The following is a 20,213-nucleotide window of genomic DNA, read 5'->3' as shown; positions in this document are numbered from 1 at the left end:
CAGAGAATGAAAAATTCAAGGCAATAAATTAAAGAAAATATCATAAGCCTGGGACTTGTAGTAGAACTCAGTGATATACCGACGTATTATATTTTTTTAACCACACCCCTTTTCCATTAAGTTAATTTGCCTACTGATGAGAGTGTTGCTTGGAGGTGATTATTAATAATCTTTAAATATTTTCTCTCCAAAGGATGTTTTATATTTTAGGAGAATGACTTAACCTTGGATCTCTTCTTTCCAGAAATATTTCCATTCTATGAGAGACCACATGGAGTGGTGTAAAATGTGTCTATTGAATGTAGAGTCAGACAAGTTGTAGCAGATGCTTGTAATTCTATGTTGCCTCTGCATACATTTTGAATACTGGTTAGCTTTCTTGTGCCAAAGGCAGGGCTCAGTGACCCTTGACACAGTTTCCAGTTCTACCTCACACACAAAAGACTCAAGATGTGGCCAAAGACACAACTTAAATACATCTCTCTTGCTTAACAGACTGGGATCCCAGCTTTGCTGCAGCTTCCCTTCAATGGATCATTCTGGCATTTGCTGGTGAACATAAAATGACCCACAGCCTATTCCAAATAGATACTGCTAGTTGCTAGGCTCTACCCTCACCCCTGTTTACACCCCCCTGACCTCCTGTGAATGGCCTCCAGGCATACAGTGTACCCCCTCAGGGTCTGTAAGTACTAAAAACTCTTAAACTTTCTCATTGTTTGTGAAACATTAAAGCCTGCCAACCAATCTGAACGCTGAAGTTAAGGGCCTCAAAAGAACCCCATGCAGATGGATCCCCTGCTGATGTTCTTCTTTTTTGGGCCTCCACTGGCTGGAGACAGTAGTTACCAAATGAGTTGATAGAGAAATCAAAGACTTTTGTTTAAAAGATAGGTATGTGTTGGGATTGTGGTTAAAAATGTACTGGTCATTTGAGAAGAGCAAAATTGTTAACATATTTGAGATTGATAGGTTCTTGATTTGTGAAATGATGATAATTACATATAGTTTGTAAATCTGTAGTACAGATAAAAAGACAGAATAATGTGAACAGCTTAATAAGGTGGCCTTCAAGTACTAGCAATATATATTCTTATGTTTCTATCAGGAACAACACTTTTCAATTTTTTTAGGAAAAAAAGGATTGTTTTCAAATCTGAATAGTGCATCTTCCACCTCTCAGTTCAGGCAAGGCAGCTCTGCTTTCACTTTTCCCTGAGGAAGAATTTGTAAGTGGCGCATGTCTGAGAAGGATTGATCTTCAGTGTCGTTATACCCTGTGTCGGGGGATGTAGGCAGAATACACTTAATTGTACACATTAACACCTTGCTCTGAAGAGAAATTTAATTTCAACTTCTCTAAGTTTTTGTACCAGTCAGGGTGGGCAAGGTTGTGCTGGAATGGGACACCCAGAGAGTCAGGCTAATGGAAAAGCTATTACTCAGTGTCAATGGCTGTCATGGCAGGAGGCAAAAGGGAACTCATGCAAATCTTACACAACGAATTAAGTCTTGTGTCTCAGAAGGGAACCATGTCAATTCCAATTATGATTCTCGGTCTCAGTCAGCCACTAAAAGGCCAGAAAGTACAATCCTATGTTCCCAGAAGACTGAGGGTCAAAAATATTTATCAATCAGGCACATAATTACCATAGTTATGGCTTAATAAACACATGCACGTGCGCGCGCACACACACACATACACACTGTGTGTGCTAAGAGCACGTATCAGAAAGCTTATTTATAGAGAAATTTATTTTTTCTTTTCAATTACTGAACTGCATACTATCTCAAGTTCCCATTTTGCCTAGTAGGAAAAAAAAAGGAATCAATTAATTATAGGTAAACTCAATCACTTCCAGATTGTGTTACACATTAGAGATTCAAACCGAGCCAAATTAGCATCTTTACCCTCTGTGAGGAAAGACAAAACATGTAGTATGGAAACATGTGGTATGAGACCATGCAATCACACATTTGCCTGGCACTTACTACTTGGTTCCTAAGGCCTAGTTGTTCATTTATCATCCACAAAATTGTTGTCATGCTTCTACCATAGAATGGTATAATATCAGGGAGGCAAGGTCCCTTCCCTGTACTATAATCAATGAAAGAAAGTAAAACAGAATTAGCCATGGCCCGGAAAGCAAAATTTAACTGAGGAGACAAGGGAGGAATACATGAAAAGATAACACACAGTTCACAGCCGGTACCTAAAAAATGACTACCAATCATAGAGAGTGCTGGAAATGTGACACGCAAAGTGGTCCACCAAGCTGGGAGGATTTTAGTGGAGGTAAGGAAAAAACTAGATCTTAGTCTACAATGACCAGTAAATTATAACATGCCCATTTATATTAGAATCAAACTTTAATGAAATCTATAATTAATTGTTTACCAATGTTGGGTACTTATGTTAAGCACCTTATGTGCACTGTTTCTTATAATTCTCATAATAATTTTATGAGGTTGGAAAGAATTTTATGCTCATTTGAAAGATATGAGTCACTTAAAGTAGTTTAGTAATGAGCTGGTTAGCAAGTGTCAAAGACAGGGTTAATGTTCAGATCTTTTATACTCCAACAACTACACTATTCTTTATTTGCTATGTTCAACATATTTTGTCTCAGTTTGCAAATATGACAAACTTACACAATCAAATTAATCATAGCATTTGTAAGTGGATTATGACTGGGGGCACTTACCAGACCGCATTGTGCCTTGAGTTTGAGTTCTGACTCCATCCGATAATAGCTGTATGAACACAGCAGGTCATTAATGTAGTGTGTATGTGTCTGTTTTCTCATCTATATAACTGAGATAAAATAATTGCCCTGCTAATCTTACAAGTTTTTTGATCATCAAAATAGCTACTCTACAGAGGACACAATAAAAAATTTTAAAAATATATGATATATATGTTCTAATTTTTAATATATAAAATATACATTATTATCAGAAGGGATTTAGCATTCCACATAGAAAAATGAAATATTAAAACAACAGCATTAGCTTTAAAATGCAATGTTCATGGAATAATTTATGAAGTAATCCATGAACATACCTGGCAAATATGTAAAATGCAAAAAAAAAAAAAAAAAAAAAAAAAGAAGTCTTTTTAAATTAGTCTGGTAATGTGAGAGTATAATAAAGCAAAATATAATTTCCAGAAGAAAAATTTCAAAGAAAAATGCAGCTTCAAATAGCCAGAGAGAGAAAACAAATCTCAATGTCTCCACCTCCCCTGCCCTCACTTTTCATTGTTAGGGTGCCCAGTGCTCCATAGTTTCCAGTGCAGTTTTTTAAAAGCTGGCTAAATCTTCCATTTTATTAATGCAATGACTAATCCGCAAGTTTGCCTCTATTTCCTGAAATGAAACAATGATGACAACTTTCCAACTAGCGTATGAGTAAATGTTTGGGTAACCTAAGTCAGTAATGGGCAGGAACTTTCCATTTTAAAGCAATATCTAGAAGGTATTTGTTAAGAGAGGACAAAGAAAAACAGAACAAAGCTATAAACCACAGTCAGCTTTAAAATTATATAAGAATGGCTGGGTGCGGTGGCTCACGCCTGTAATCCCAGCACTTTGGGAGGCCAAGGCGGGCAGATCACGAGGTCAGGAGATCGAGACCATTCTGGCTAATATGGTGAAACCCTGTCTCTACTAAAAATACAAAAAATTAGCCGGGCGTGGTAGCGGGCACCTGTAGTCCCAGCTACTCGGGAGGCTGAGGCAGGAGAATAGCATGAACCAAGGAGGCGGAGCTTGCAGTGAGCTGAGACCGGGCCACAGCACTCCAGTCTGGGTGACAGAGCGAGACTCCGTCTCAAAAAAAAAAAAAAAAAAATTATATAAGAAAATGTTTAAAAGCTGTACATTAAGAATAATAGACCCCTATGTGATGGCATGGCTTGCCTATATCAAAATATTTCATGTGACCCATAAATACAAATATCTACTATGTACCCACAAAAATTAAAGAGGGAAAAAATGACAGCAAACAAAAAAAGAAAAACAGACACATCCTTTCAAAGGTAGATGGATTTCCTCTATATTAATGGCTTTCTAAGTGAATGCCATAAAACACAAATGCAATGCTAGAAAACTGTAGAAGTATCAATGTAGGTGATCTACAATAAACAGAAATAAGAAGCCACAAAGTGCAAAGTTTTGTCATGTTAATTAGTGTAACTCACCATTCCACATAAAGTCAATAAAAATTCAAGACAATTTCTCAAATCTATGCAGGGCATGAGAGTAATCAATGTTCACAGTCCAGCTGTGAGCTAGAAGGATTCAACATTAAGTTTTCTGATAGGAAGATAAGAAGAGACTAAATCTATAAGCTTCTCATTACAAATAAGTGCTACCTGACTTTAAAATAAAAGGTCAGTGAATCAGCAGCTAGCTTTAAAATTTCTATTGTCTATAAAACTTACAACTGCTCAAATAAATCCCAAGTCGCTTTCTAAAGTATTGTATTAATATATTGGTAGGTAGGTTTTGAGTATCATCTGTCCAAAAATGTGCTGCTCTTAGCTTGTCTTGTTTCTTCTTCACTTATTTTTCACAGCTATATTTTCACCTTTATTCCCAAGCAGCCCACAGGATCCAAATCTATTTTAGTTTGAAAGTCAAAGACAAAGACAGAATTGTGGTTATCAGCAACCTCAGGTGTGCACATCCTTCGAGTCAGCCCCAGTGACTCTATGCACAATGAGTGATCCCCAGACATCTGCAGCTGAAGCCTTTCCATATAATTTGTTCTTATCTACTCTTTTACACAAGTATAACAGGCCAACTGACTGTGTTTATATTGGATTTCACTGCCACTAACTCATATTTCCCAATCGGACTCGAGGCCCTCAACCTTCAGCCCATGGGATTCACCCTGATATTTTCTAATATCGTGAGCTGAATTCTACTTCCCATAAGCCAGACATTCCTCTCTTAGTTATTTCTCCAGATCATGCCCAGATTATACCAAATGTCTTACCCCAGGAAAAAGAGATCCTATCTTTCTACTACTCTGTCTTGGTAGTAGAAAAGTATCCTAAATCACATGCTGATGAGAACCTAGAAAGTCATCTATCATTGTCTTCACATTGAAGATAATAGCCTGACACCCATCGTCACTGAGATCTTGGCTGAAGTGAAAGGCTGCCATGATTCATTACCAGGATGGTCACACTACAAAGCTCATGTTAATTCTTCTCTTCCTTGAGAGCTTGACAGTGGTAGAATAATAGATAGGTGAAGTGGAGCCGGATTACGAAGAGCTCTGCAAATCATAAAGGAAAGTTTTCACTTTATCCAATATGCCACAAGTTGTGGTTGTTGTTTCCTGAGTTGGAGAAATCCAAATCAAAGTAATGCCTTAACATGGTGAGCATATTCTGGTTTTCTTATGAGATATCTGGCTTTTACTTGTGTCTGGTGTAACTTTTAATTGTTTCTGTCTTAAACTTTCAAGAGATTCTCTCTTTGAACAAGAAAATATTGTCCCCCTATGTTATGAAGTTGATGAATCATAGTCGATTAGTGGGAAGTATATTCATTATCTGTAATGCCCTAGAAGCAGCCTTTGGCCAAAAGAGTAATGTTTGGTTCTATACACTGTACCTACCATTTCTTGGTTAAGGAAGCATGCTTTTGTTTCACATGTCTCCTCAATTATACCATTCTTCTTAGGAGAGTTCTTGTTCTGAGTGAGTGGAAATAGAAAAAACTTCTTGTTCTAATTTGCTTGAAGGTTAATATTCTTTAATTACTGTACTCTTTCAAAGCACCACTGGCTTTTTCTATAATAACATTTTCCTTTTGTTATAGAAATTTGTGTTTTAGTGATATAACAATTATTTTGTTTTCTGTTGTCCTTTCCTTTTCTGTCTTAGCTTGTAGAATCTTAGAAAGAGAGAGAGAGAGAGAAAGAGAGAAAATAAATCAGTGCCTGTCTCCCTCTGCAGTTTCAAATATAATTAGCTTTTAATAGCTGCTAAAAAAGAAAGTGATGTGTATTTGGATATGCACCCTTGTGTTAGATTCAGATTTAATTACCAATAATTTAGCAATACCTGTATCAGCTCTGAAGATTCTGATGTGCAATGCATAATGCTAAATCTCTTCTATATATAAAGTTAGAGAGACTATATTCTCTCATACATCATGTAATATTCTCTCATAAGAGACAGGATATGCCTCTCAAATAATTGGGATAAAAAGACAAATAGAGATATAGACAGAATCATAACTGGACTTTATTTGGCTACTCCGGCAGTATCTAAGCCTGTCAACACAGTATAGGCTTATCTTTGAAGCAGGGGACAATGGCACTAAAAAGTAATCTGGGCTTATTTGTAAGATATCCCTGGCACAAAGGTAGTGTCAAATAGATACCCTTGCCTTAGTAAAGTGGCATCACCTAAGATAGAGAAAACCACTGTGCAGAGAAACACCTGATTGAGATACCCTGTGCTTTTGATTCTATCATTCTGTGTCCAGGATTATAATTATAACAACAATCAGGTGTGCCATAATAAAATAAAAAGAAAATACATTGGGTACATACATGTGGAGACACCAGTCTTTACTAGACATTTTTTAGGAGTGAATACATAAGGGAAAAAGATGAGCTTATGAAAATACTTATCAATACAAAAGACAGAACATCACATTTAAAATGCTAAAAATGGGCCGGGCGCGGTGGCTCAAGCCTGTAATCCCAGCACTTTGGGAGGCCGAGACGGGCGGATCACGAGGTCAGGAGATCGAGACCATCCTGGCTAACACAGTGAAACCCCGTCTCTACTAAAAAATACAAAAAACTAGCCGGGCGAGGTGGCGGGCGCCTGTAGTCCCAGCTACTCGGGAGGCTGAGGCAGGAGAATCGGGAGGCGGAGCTTGCAGTGAGCTGAGATCCGGACACTGCACTCCAGCCTAGCGAGACTCCGTCTCCAAAAAAAAAAAAAAAAAAAAAAAAAAAAAAAAAAAAAAAAGCTAAAAATGCATAATTTTTACATGGTTTGTTAAACAACTGAGAAGATTTTAGGAATCACACTTTGTGTTTTAGACAAAACTCAAATTCTATAAAAATAAAGATTTTAAAAAACAAGACAAAGAAGGGACAGAAAAACTAAACAAAATATATTAAATAATGACACTTAAGGCATTAGGCATCAGTCAATGAAGGACAGTAAGACAGAAAGAAAGCAGTTAAATTTTACACTTACCGCAGCTAATTGCCTGAAAAAGTTTTCAGGAGCAGTGCAGGATGGGAAAACTCACACAGAGTCCACAGCCTCCCTGGGTTGAAAAAATAGAGCCAAAGTCTGGGGAAGCTAAGGAGATTAAAGTAGACAGACAGAAGAACTGGAAAATGAGAGCTGCACAGAGAAAGAATTTCATATACTGCAAAAAACATCTCCTAGAGAATTCAACTAAGTACTGCTCAGTACGTGCATGGGAGAAAATACTCAAAGACTGGGAGAAGAACCATCCAAAAGGATTAGAAGAAAAAATGCCTGGAAACCACACAGTGCCAAAACAGCATCTGTAATCATTATTCAGACCCAAACCATCTTATTTCAGAGGACATTGTGTAGAGTAGAAAAGTCTTGCCTCACCAGCCAGAAAAATATATTAAACCCAGATAAATGCATTTCTTGTCTTGCCTAACAAACTTAAAACCAGACATGAAGGACTCAATGGTTTCTATATAGTGAATCTGTTTCTTTCTCTCTCTCTCTCTCTCTCTCACCCACACACACATATACCCCTCAAAATTATTTAAAGAAATATAAAAACATCCAATATCAAACAAGGTAAAATTCATGTCTGAAATTACAGCCATGCAAAAAATCAAGAAGATATAACTCATACTAGTAAATCAAGAAACTGAAACAAACTCAAATGATTATCATAATTGAATTAATAGACAAGAACATTAAAACATTTATTATGACTGTATTTCATACTTTCAAAAATCTAAAAGTCAACTTGAACTTATTCAGTAGAGACATAAAAGTCATAAGAAAGGTTCAGATCTAAGTCAAAAATTACAAATTACAATCCCTGAGATGAAAAAGACACAATGTGATTAACACAAGATTAGATATTGGAGAATAAAAGACTAGTAAACTTAAAAATATAGCAATAAATATATCCAAAATAAGAGCCAGAGGGAAAAAAAAAAGACTGAGGAAAAATGAACATAACATCATGTACTCTGAAGAATGTGACCATATATATGTTTAAGAGAAAAACTTTAAGCAGCTCAGGGAAAAAAGACATGTTATGTCCAGAAGATCAAAGGTAATAACTCTAGATTTCTCTTAGGAAAGCTAGCTTAGAAGACAGCAGAGTAATGTCTTTAAAAGTACTGAAAGGACAAAAAAGAAACTGTCAACATAGAATTCTATTCCTAGCAAAAATATCATTCAAATATTTAAGTAAAATAGTTTCTCAGACATACGAAGACTAATAATCATCAGCTGTCTTGTGGCATAAACAAATGTTAAAAAAAAGAAGTACTTCAAGCAGAAGAAAATGAAACTATGTTGAAACCTGGATCTACCTAAAGGAATGAAAAAACACAGAAAGTGTAACTACGTAGATAAATGTAGTGACTTTTATTACTAAAATCTTATTTTAAAAATAAGAAACCATTTAAAATAAACATAATAATACTTTAAGCGTTGTTTTAAACATGTATAGAAACAAAATACATGACAATAGCATAAAGGTCTGGTGGGTGGGGAGTAGAAGCACAGTTGACCCTTGAACAACAAGGGTTTAAACTCTGTGGGTCTACCTATACGTGGATTTTCTCCCATGTTTGCTACCCCTAGGACAGCATGACTAACCCCTCCTTTTACTCAACCTACTAAACATGAAGAGGACAAAGATGAAGACTTCTATCATGATCCATTCCCACTTAATAAAGAGTAAATATATTTTCTCTTCCTTATAATTTTCCTAATAACATTACCTTTTCTCTAGCTTGTTTTATTTTAAGCATATTGTATCTAACACATATAACATATAGAATAAGTGTTAATCAACAGTTTATATTATCTATAAGGCTTCTGGTGAGTAGTAGGCTATTAGCAGTTAAATTTGGGGGAAGTCAAAAGTTATATTTGGTTTCAGCTACACAGGCGGTCAGCATCCCTAAATCCTACATTATTCAATGGTCAGCTATACATTATTTTAAAGTTCTCACACTCTATGGGAAAAACATAACACTACTTGAAAGTAGATGGTAAAGAGTTAAAAATGTGTACTAAAAACCTTAAAGTATCCATTAAAATAAAACATCAAAAATAGCAACTAATCAGTCAACAAAAAAGGGAAAAATTGAGTAATGTACTCAATACCAAAGAAGAATGAAAAAAGAGAAAAAAAATAATTGCACACAGATAGTATAAATAAAAAGCAAATAGCTTGAAGGTAGATTTAAACTCAATCTTATCAATAATAGCGTTAAATTTATGTGGTCTAAAACCTTTAGTTGGAATGCAGAGATTATCAGATTGGATAAAAATCACAAGACTTATATACACTGCTTTTAAAAAGATGTTTTTTAAGTATAAAAACACCACTACAAGTAAAAGGTTGTAAAAAGATATATCATGCAAACGCTGATCAAAAAGAAAGCTAGAGGGACTATGTTATTATCAGATAAAGTAGACAGACTTAAGAGCAAAGTCTCTTAATAGGGGTAAAAAGGATAATCTTACAATGGCAACAAAGTTAGTTAATCAAGATGATATAACAGTTCTTTCCATTTATGTACTTAGGGAAAGTTTTTAAATACTTGAAGCAAAATCTGATAGAACTGCAAGCAAAAATTCTGTTGTAGACAAATCTTTAGTTATAATTAGAGATTTTAATACTTCTCTCTCATGCCAAATAGTATAAATAGAGATAGAAAATCAAAAAGGATAAAGAAGACTTGAATAACCTATCAACCAACTAGACCAATTTTTTGTATTTATAGAATATTCCAAACAAGAAGAGCATCAGGATTTGCAACTTTTCCAAGTGTACATAAAACATTTACCAAGATAGATCATACTCTGAGTTATCAAAACTTTCTCAATAAATCTGAAAAGATTTAAGCCATTGAAATTATATTTCTGATGACAATGCAATTAAAATAGAAATCATTAACAAAGTATTAATAATTCCCAAATATTTGGAAACTAACACTCTTCTTATAATCAGTGGGTCAAAGGTGAATTCAAAAGTGAAATTTTTTGAAAGCATTTGAATGTAGATCAAAATGAAAGTACGACATATGAAAATTTGTACTTTGCAGGTAACTCAGTAGTTAGTGGGAGGTTTATAGCACTGAACCCTATATTAGAAAAGAAGAAAGATCTGAGTCAGCTTCCACCTCGGCTCCCACCTTAAGCTAGAAAAGCAAACTAAGAAATTAGAAAGAAACTTAAAGCAAAAGAAAACCAAAATAATCAAATGAAAGAAAATAATCAAATTAAATAGAAAATCAACAAAAGACAAAATCAAGTAAGAAAGACAGAGGGCGGCCGGGCGCGGTGGCTCAAGCCTGTAATCCCAGCACTTTGGGAGGCCGAGACTGGTGGATCACGAGGTCAGGAGATAGAGACCATCCTGGCTAACACGGTGAAACCCCGTCCCTACTAAAAAAAAATACAAAAAAACTAGCCGGGCAAGGTGGCGGGCGCCTGTAGTCCCAGTTACTGGGGAGGCTGAGGCAGGAGAATGGCGTGAACCTGGGAGGCGGAGCTTGCAGTGAGCCGAGATTGCGCCACTGCACTCCAGCCTGGGCGACAGAGTGAGACTACTCATTCCATCATCACAACACCCTACGGGGTAGTGGCGATTATTACCTGACTTTTACAGGTGGGTAAACTGAGGCACGGAAGGGCTGGCTAGGGCAGCTGGGGCCTGAGGGTGGGGGGCTGGGAGGTGGAGGAGCTGGGATTTGAACCCCTATCTGTCAGTTTAATCACCACGGCTTACCCAATGCACCATCCTGCCTCCCTCTCCACTGGTCCTGTGGGTAGATCCATAGGTTGATTGATTGATTGTCTTCCCCAGAGACTCCAGGTGCAGAAAGGTTCTGGTGCTGGAAGCTTCCTAGAGGACTGGTCTCTATCCCCTTCCCAGAGGTAGGCGAGGCCCAGGGAGGAGACATGAGCTAGCCAGGGAGGGAGGGCTGAACCCACCTGACTCCCCACTCTGGCTCTGCTCTTGGCCACTGCAGGAGCTGTGGCCACAGGCGTGGCCTGGGTCGTCCCGGGGCCTCCCTTGACAGGGCTGCTAGCCTGAGCTGCATGGGCCGCCCTGCTGGTCTGGGGATGGTAATGAATGCAGCAAATATTTCACTTGCCCCGTTTCTGGGCCCTGTGCTGAGCGCTCCTCCCTCACAGCAGCCCCAGGGGCATGGGTGTCCTTCTCCCTCCCGCTAGGCAGATCCAGAGCCTGGCCTCTCTGTCGTGTCTCTGCGTGGGCTGCTGTTTCTGCTTGTCCCTGGTGGGGGATTCACCCCTTTTTATTGAGGTAAAATTCACGTAAGTTAAAACTGCCCTTCTTAAAGCGTACAAATTAAGTGGCATTCTGCTCACGATGTTTTGCAATCATCACAGCTCTCTAGTTCCAAAACACTTCCATCGCTCCAAAAGAAGACCCCATGAAAATGCGGTGCACTCGCTCCCCACGTGCCCTCCTCCCCCGAGCCCCTGGAAACCTCTGAGCTGCTTTCCGTCTGTATGGGTTTGCCAGTGCTGGGCATTTCATATGAATGGAACCCTAAGCATTTGTCCTCCTGTGCCCTCGAAGTCTGTGCATGTTGTGCCAGTGCTGGAAAAAGAAAAAGAAAGAAAGACAGAGGAAAGTCTAGGCACGGTGGTCACTTCTATAATCCCAGGTCTTTGGGAACCCGAGGCAGGTGGATCAGGAGTTCAGGAGATTGAGACCATCCTGGCTAACACGGTGAAACGCCGTCTCTACTAAAAATACAAAAAAATTAGCCCGCCGTGGTGGCCTGTAATCCCAGTTCCTCGGGGGGCTGAGGCAGGAGAATTACTTGAACCTGGGAGGCCGAGGTTGCAGTGAGCCGAGATCACGCCATTGCATTCCAGCCTGGGCGACAGAGCAAGACTCCGTCTCTCAAAAAAAAAAAAAAAAAAAAAAAAAAAAAAAAAAAAAAAAGCAAGAGGAAAATAGTGAGAGAGAAACAAATGTCAGTAAAATACCACTATATACTTATTAGAACGTTTAAAATATCAAAGACTGATTATGCCAAGTATTATTAAGTGTATGGAGCAACTTGAGGTCTTACACACTGCTGGTAGGAGTGTCAAATTATGCCAGCACTTTAAATAACAATTGGAAGTTTATGAAAAATTTAAACAAATGCCAACTGTATAAGCAAGCCAATGCACCTCTACATATTTACCCAAGAGAAGTAAAGAATGTCTTCCCCATTGCCTGACTTAGCTGCTGAGACCCATTGTGAACGTTGACTGCTCCATGATCAACTAACTTTTATGAGCCAGAAATCTTGACCTAGTCCAAATTTCAAAACCAACCTCCTCATCCTATTATGTGCTTTCACCATGTCAGTGCCACCTAGTATTTTAGCTGTTCGTGAAAGGAAAACCAGGGCAGATGCACTGCCTTTATGAGTTAGTGCCTGAAGTGGCCTTTCTCTTGTCTACAATACAGTTGCATCTCTTTCAACCTCATTCCCACCCCCACTACAATTTCTCAGTAGTGAACTTTGCTTTCTCAGTAGTGAGCTTTGCTTTCCCTGAGCTTTGCTTTCTCAGTTTTCTCAGTTTAATGAACCACTTATTCACATCTTTCCAGTTCCCGCCAGCCTCCTTTATTTCCTAATTATAACTTTGTCCTCCTTTTTGGCCAGTGATTCCTTGGACTGATACAGTAGTGAAAACAAGCAAGTAAAAATAAGCAAGAAAACAAAAACAAGAAAAAGGCAAAAAAATGCTTTTTTTCTTGGATCAAAACATCTCATACTTATAACCTGCATGGATAATACTGACTAGGCATAATTCAACAGAGATCTCCGGTGTAAAAAAATCCTTTTGCTACAAAAGAGGGGAAGTGTGATTGTCTTCAATTCCTCATGTTCTGAGAGCATGTACTGCACTTTAGTGCAAATTAGAAAATTTCCCTGTTCAGGTGGATGATTCCCAAAAAAATACTTGCTCTGAGTGTTCGATGCATCGCAAGTTGACCCAATTCAATTCTATCAAACAGAGCCCAAGCTACCCTGCCTCACCCTAAGCTAAGTACTTCCTAATTACAGTTGAACTTTCATGTGATATCTAGAAATCCAGAATCCAGTGGAATAATGTTCTAAAGTATAAGAGAAGTTATAAAATACGTGTGTGTTCATGTAAAGCAGGCCTCTTGAGTTTTCCATTTTCCTCCCCCTTAAATTCTGATTACTTATTGCTCCTTGTGGCAGACTATTTTTGGAAAAGGCACAACAGTTGCTTCATGTTTAAAACTGAACAGGAAAGGTGAGATGTTGACATCAAATTTTTATTTTTCTGTGTACATGTCATTACATATTTATCTAAACCCCTAGGATATATATTTAGGTTCCAAGGGAACCCTAAAGTAAACTCTGGGCTTTGGGTGATAATCATGTGTCAGTATAGGCTCATGGATTGCAACAAGGGTACCACTCTGGTCAGAGATGTTGATAATAGGGGAGGCCAGGTGAGGGGGACAGGAGGGATATATGGGAAATCTCTGTTTTTTTATCTCAATTTTGCTGTGAACCTAAAACTCTTCCTAAAAAAATAAAGTTTTTAAAAAATGTTTTAAATTATTCTCATTCAGACCATCTAATTCCTAATAAAAGACAAGCATGGCTGGAAAATGGCATGGAATATGCAGACACACAGGGAGAAAGCATGCATGCTGCAAGTTTCCATGTGTCTACTTGAGAATTTCCAGATGCAAACGAAAAGAGAGAGATTGCAGACTAATCAGATGAACTCGCTTTATTTTACATTTTTACAGTTGCTATGTATTCTTCCCCCCAAAGTAAGAAACCCTCATCAGTGAGAAGTGGGAGGTTGGAAGAGGAGTGATAGAAAAATCCTAGATAACTGACATCAATTTATAGTGTTTCAAACTGTTGCAAGCATTTTTCTCTTTTCAGATAGAGCAGACTGAAGACTGATTTCCATCCAAATTTTGAAAAATAAAGCTGATCCTCCAACCGGGTGAGAGAAGAGAGAAAATTCTTGTTTTATAAATTAGAAGGCATGTGACAAATGGAACAGTTCTAACCAGAGACTTTTTTTTTTTTTTGCACTATTTTATATTTGGTATTACAATATGGAAGTGTCTTGTCCTTCACATGCAATTAGTGCCGTGGGAAAGTTGCACTGCAATTTCTACTCACATTCCAGTCTTTGAAGGGACTCAAGACAAATGTGACCCATGTGACTCATTTTACACTGCTGAGAGAAATTGACTGTTCAAAATCCATCCTTTGATTTTAAGAGCCATGATTATAAAATGTCAGACAAAAAAAATATTTGAGAAAGCCTTCCCTAGAAAATGTATCGATAATTGAGAGAAGGAAAAACTCTAAAATCAAATGTCATAATTAAAGTGAATAAAGTACACATTTTAAGCATAATTCATAACTGAATTACAAAAGTAATTGTCCTATTTTTATTGCTTAATCAATTTCCATACTCAAGTACACTAATTCCCACCTTCTTTTTGGTGTGACTTTTTTTTCCCTTCGAGGCAACTTAGTCTTGATGTTTTTTCAAATGTATTCTATTTATCTCATTTATGTGAGCTCACGAAAACATTATTTGGTCTTTCTGCTCCAACAGATATGAAAGAGAAGGAAAGACCAAACAGAGGACCCTTAACGGGAAAACAGTAATCAAAGCAAATAACCAAGGAAAAAAAATAAGATATTAATGCTTATGATAATTTAAAAAGTAAATAAAATAATGAAACTAGGAAAAACTCCTCAGCAGAAATTATTCCCAAATTGCTCAATATCAAGGGCTTATACACATTATCGAAATTCATTTAGTCAAAGGGTACATGTAAGCCTTTCGGGGTGATGGAAGTGTTTTGTATCTTGATGGTGATGGTGATCTTACAGGCATATTAAACAGTCAATATTCATCAAACTGTACACTGGATGCAATCTATTACACATAAATTACACCTCAATAAACTTGATTACAATAAGAAAGCAAAACACTTGTTTATGATCCCTAGATAAAAGTTAAGTGCACTGAAAATAAATGAACTATGAGTGATAGTAAATATTCACATTTCACAAAAGTCATTGCTTTAAATGTACACTTACACTCCAATATTTCTCAGTGAGAGGTTTCAAAAATCGTGATATGTAATAAATGTGAGGTATCACAGGCACCATATCCATTTGCAATCACAAGGAAAAGCAGATGTAACAGTTTTTGACTTTTTGTTGTTTCATTTATGTATCAGTCTGTTTTCACACTGCTGATAAAGACATATCCAAGACTGGGAAGAAAAAGAGGTTTAATTGGACAAACAGTTCCACATGGCTGGGGAGGCTTCAGAATCATGGCAGGAGGCGAAAGGCACTTCTTATATGGTGGCAGCAAGAGAAAAATGAGGAAGAAACAAAAGCAGAAACCCCTGATAAGCCCATCAGATCTCGTGAGACGTATTCACTATCACAAGAATAGCACAGGAAAGACCGGTCCCCATGATTCAATTACCTCCCAGTAGGTCCCTCCTACAACACTTGGGAATTCTAGAAAACACAATTCAAGTTGAGATTTCAGTGGGGACACAGCCAAACCATGTCAATCTATAACTTAGAGTTCCATCCTCTCAGTGCTGGAAAAGTTGGAATGTTTCATATTTTATGGTAGGATAAAGTCTACAGACTGGAAGATAAGACATTGAAGTGCATTAACCATCAAAAACTGTGAAGGAGGCCAGGCGCCATGGCTCACGCCTATAATCCCAGCACTTTGGGAGGCCGAGGCAGGTGGATCACGAGGTCAGGAGATCGAGACCATCCTGGCTAACACGGTGAAACTCTGTCTCTACTAAAAATACAAAAAATTAACCGGGCGTGGTCGCACACACCTGTAGTCCCAGCTACTTGGGAGGCTGAGGAGGCAGGAGAATCGCTTGAACCCAGGAGGCAGAGGCTGCAGTGAGCTGAGATCACACCGCTGCACTCCAGCCTGGGCGACAGAGCGATACTCCATCTCAAAAAACAAAACGAACAAACAAACAAAAAACTGCGAAGGGTCTGAGAGTTCACCCTTCTCACAAACTAACCAGTTAGCCAGATAAAAGTTTCATGAATGCTGGTAGAAGACACAAAACTCCTGGGTCACAGAAAAATAACAGTTTAGTGCTCATGACAATAGCAGTAGCCAAAGTATTAGCATTTTTTTGTACCAGTTAACCAGGCCTCCATTTTTGCAAGGTGATACAAAGAGAACCAGATGGTACCTTCAGTGATTGTGCTATAGAAGAGGAATCTTGACTTCAGGGAACCCGAATCCTTTATAATGGGCAGTGAGCATGCCTGGCCTTTGCTCCAGACAGAGACACTGTCTCTATGTTCCAAGACTGTTCACAATACAAACATCCCTGAAAAGATAGTTCAGAATAAAGGGCAGTTACTTGCTCACTCACAAGAGATGCAGAAATACAAAAAGTCTGTGGAAAATTGACCTCTAACAATAACAATTCAATCATTAGGAAAGTACTTCAGGGTACCTTGAATTCTTCAAAGAAAATGTTAGCTAATTTATTAGAAACCTCTGCTTTTCCAGGTCCAAGTTTTACACTAATACGTGTATATAAAAGTGTATACATTTTCTCAATTTGAGTCAAAATACCAAAATCTACACAACAACATTTGTATTAATTAACAGAAAACAGACATAGCAAGGAATAGCACACTACATGCATGTGCTGGACCTCCTTGTAAATCACCTCATGTAATCAATGACAATCCAACTGTTACCATCTATTTCAAATGATGAGTTCTTGTCCATGAAATTTATTTCTTATTTATCAAGGTAACAGGAGTAGAAATTAATCAATCTTCAAATCAGCTGCTCATAATCACAAAGTACATTTTATTAATGTGCTAGAAGAACAAATATTGGAAAGTTTTATTTGGCTTCAAACTTGACCCTACTTAGAAATAAGGTGACAGTATACTGCATTTCAAAAAGTATACATTCCTCATTAGCTCAACAGCCCAAGCCAAAATATACATCATCCTAGATTCCACTCTCCTTGTCACTCTTCTCACATGTGGTCAGTTGCCCACTTCTGCCATCTTTGTTTAATCAATAGTTATCATATCTGCTTCCGAGTAAGGCTGTGCCTTTTATTTGTATCAACTGCATCTCGCATTATGCTGATGCATAGTCAGCACGCAATAAAGGTTTGTGAAACGAATAGATCTACTGCTTTATCAACGTCAGAAAACAATGCACATGGGAATGTAAATTGGTACATCCATTATGGAAATCCATATGGAGATTCTTCAAAAAAATTTGAAAAGAACTACCATATGATCCACCAATCGCACCTCTGAGCATACCACATATATCCAATGGAAATGAAATCCATGTGTCAAAGAGGTATCTGCACTCCCATGTTAATTGCAGCATTATTCATAATAGCCAAGAGATGAAATCAGCCTAAATGTCCAACAATGGAGGGATGGATAAAGGAAATGTGATATATATGACAATGGAATACTATTCAGCCTTAAAGAAGAAACCCTGTCATATGTGAAACATGGCTGAACCTGGAGGACATTATGTTAAGTGAAATAAGCCAAGCACAGAAAGACAAATATCACATGTGGAATCTAAAGAAGTTGAACTCACAGAAGCAGAAAGTAGAATGGTGGTTACAAGGGACTGGTGGGAAGAAAGGTGGAGATTGGAGAGATGTCTGTCAAAGTATGCAAAATTTCAACTGCACAGGAGTAGTAAGTCCAAGAGATCTATTGTGCAATATGGTGACTACAGTTAATAACATTGGACAGTATTGTATTCTGGAAAATTTCTAAAAGAGTAGATTTTAAGTGTCCTCACCACAAAAATCATAAGTATGCATATGATAATTAGCTACATTTAGCCATTCCAAATGTATGCATATTTTAAAATATTACATTGTACACAATAAATGTATGTAATTTTTGTTTAATTTTTTCAAATAAGCTTTCTAAACAGAAAACACCATTCAAAATGAAAAGGAAATTTTAAAACCACAGTGCACAAAGAGAGATATGGAAAAAATTGATTTTCTTGTCAAACATGGATTTTATCTTTCTAACAATTGTAGATATTTTCACATAATCGATAATACAAGCATACATTTTGTGTACTGGTAAACACAAACCCCATTCATAATAGTGACATTTTTTCCTCCATCTCCTGTTAGCAATCCGGTTGCACTTACCTGTTAAACATTAGTTTCCTAGAGAAGAAGATACTATCATTTCAAACTGCAGCAAACAAAATATTCTACAGGACATATAAATCTTGTATAAAACCTGAACTTTGAGCTATGAAATTCTGGTGGCTTTCTCAACCCAGTCAGTATGACACTGTGAAATCTAAGACTATACCAGAAATGTTCATTCATTTTAAGGTATGTATGTTTATTTAAGGCTATTTTGCTTTAAACCAAGTGGTTATCCTCAAAATATACAGCTTCTGTTGGGGAGGATAAAAGGAGAAAAATCAAAGTTTAATCTCCAGTTCTCATGGGAAAAATCTGAAGAGCAGTTGTCCTCCTTTAAAAAAAAGTTAATAAAAAATGTTTTCATGAAAAGATAAGATCCTGGCATGTTAAGACAATTTAACCATTTTAACTGATGCAATCATTTTCTCTAAAATAGATACTGCGTTTGCTATCCAATGGGCAGTGGTTTGAGAGCACATTTCTGAAAGATCCTTTGGTTAGTAGCTAGGACAGAATTTACCTCAGGAACAACAATATCCACACACAGTGACCATTCCCACTATTCTTTTGACTACACAGCTTACACTAAGGTAATAAAAACACCAGCTATGTTTTCAGGATGCAGTCAATACCCCATCCAAAAAGAAAATAAAACTTACATTTTAAATTAACTTAAATGGTATGCATTAGAAGAGAGTGATTTTGCAATTGCTGGATCAATCAATCACAGTCACTTGACTATGACTTGAGAGGAGGTTTCTAGAAGAAATTCAAAGTTTGGATGAATATCTGAGGGTAGTCTCTTCTTACCTTAATCCACATGTTTCTAACCCATAATTATCTCAAAGTTATCGCTCACACACACACACCACACACTTTCTTGACTTCACTGAAACCCACTGTCACCTAAGGATGCTGCTTCTCCTCTCAAGCAGGGGCTGGGAGATGTTTTCCATCAAACTCAAAATATCCCGGTATCAGAACCAAGGCAGTGTCCTCCTGACTACCCAATGCCACTTGCAGACAAATAACTGCACTCTCTTTTGTAAGCTGCTCCTTTGAGTAGTTGACAATAAGAGCCTCTTCTCCCTCCAGTCTTTGCTTAATCATTTGATCACTCCTTAAAGAATTTAGCACCCAACTGATCGTCTTCTTTTCACCCAACCTTACCATCATGCTAAGCAGATTTAACATCACTTGGATGCACCATCAACACCTTGACCAGCAGTTCCTTACTCTGATACCCACTGATAGTTGTCATCATTCACCCCAAGCACCAACTTCCACAGTCATACCATGAATTTGGTCAACATTGGAAACTGCACTTCAGATAATTCTGCAATAATATGAATACCTTCACAAACACCACCACCACCACCACCTTCAGCTTCCCTTTCCAATGGCCTTGTTTTCGTCCCCTCATACAACATTTCTACCTATCAAGAACTGCAATCCAGTGACACTTCTACTTTCTCTACATTCATCAGCCTCCTCAGCTCTCTACACCTCTCTGTCAGTACTATGTCACCTCCCTCCCCCGTGTCCACCTCCAACTCCTGGCTTAGTATTTTATCTGGCCTATTCCTATTCATCCTTACTCATACCGCTTTCTTAGAAAGGGGCTATCCATACTTGTAAGCTAGATGAAGTTCTTCTGTTAAGCCATCTTGTAAGTTCTTTGTGCTTTTCTTAGCTATTCTTCAACACAAC

This window comes from Macaca thibetana, chromosome 16, assembly GCF_024542745.1.
Source record: "Macaca thibetana thibetana isolate TM-01 chromosome 16, ASM2454274v1, whole genome shotgun sequence".
Lineage (NCBI taxonomy): Eukaryota > Metazoa > Chordata > Mammalia > Primates > Cercopithecidae > Macaca > Macaca thibetana.
The sequence above is the reverse complement of the archived record's forward strand: the minus strand, read 5'-3'. Positions refer to the sequence as shown.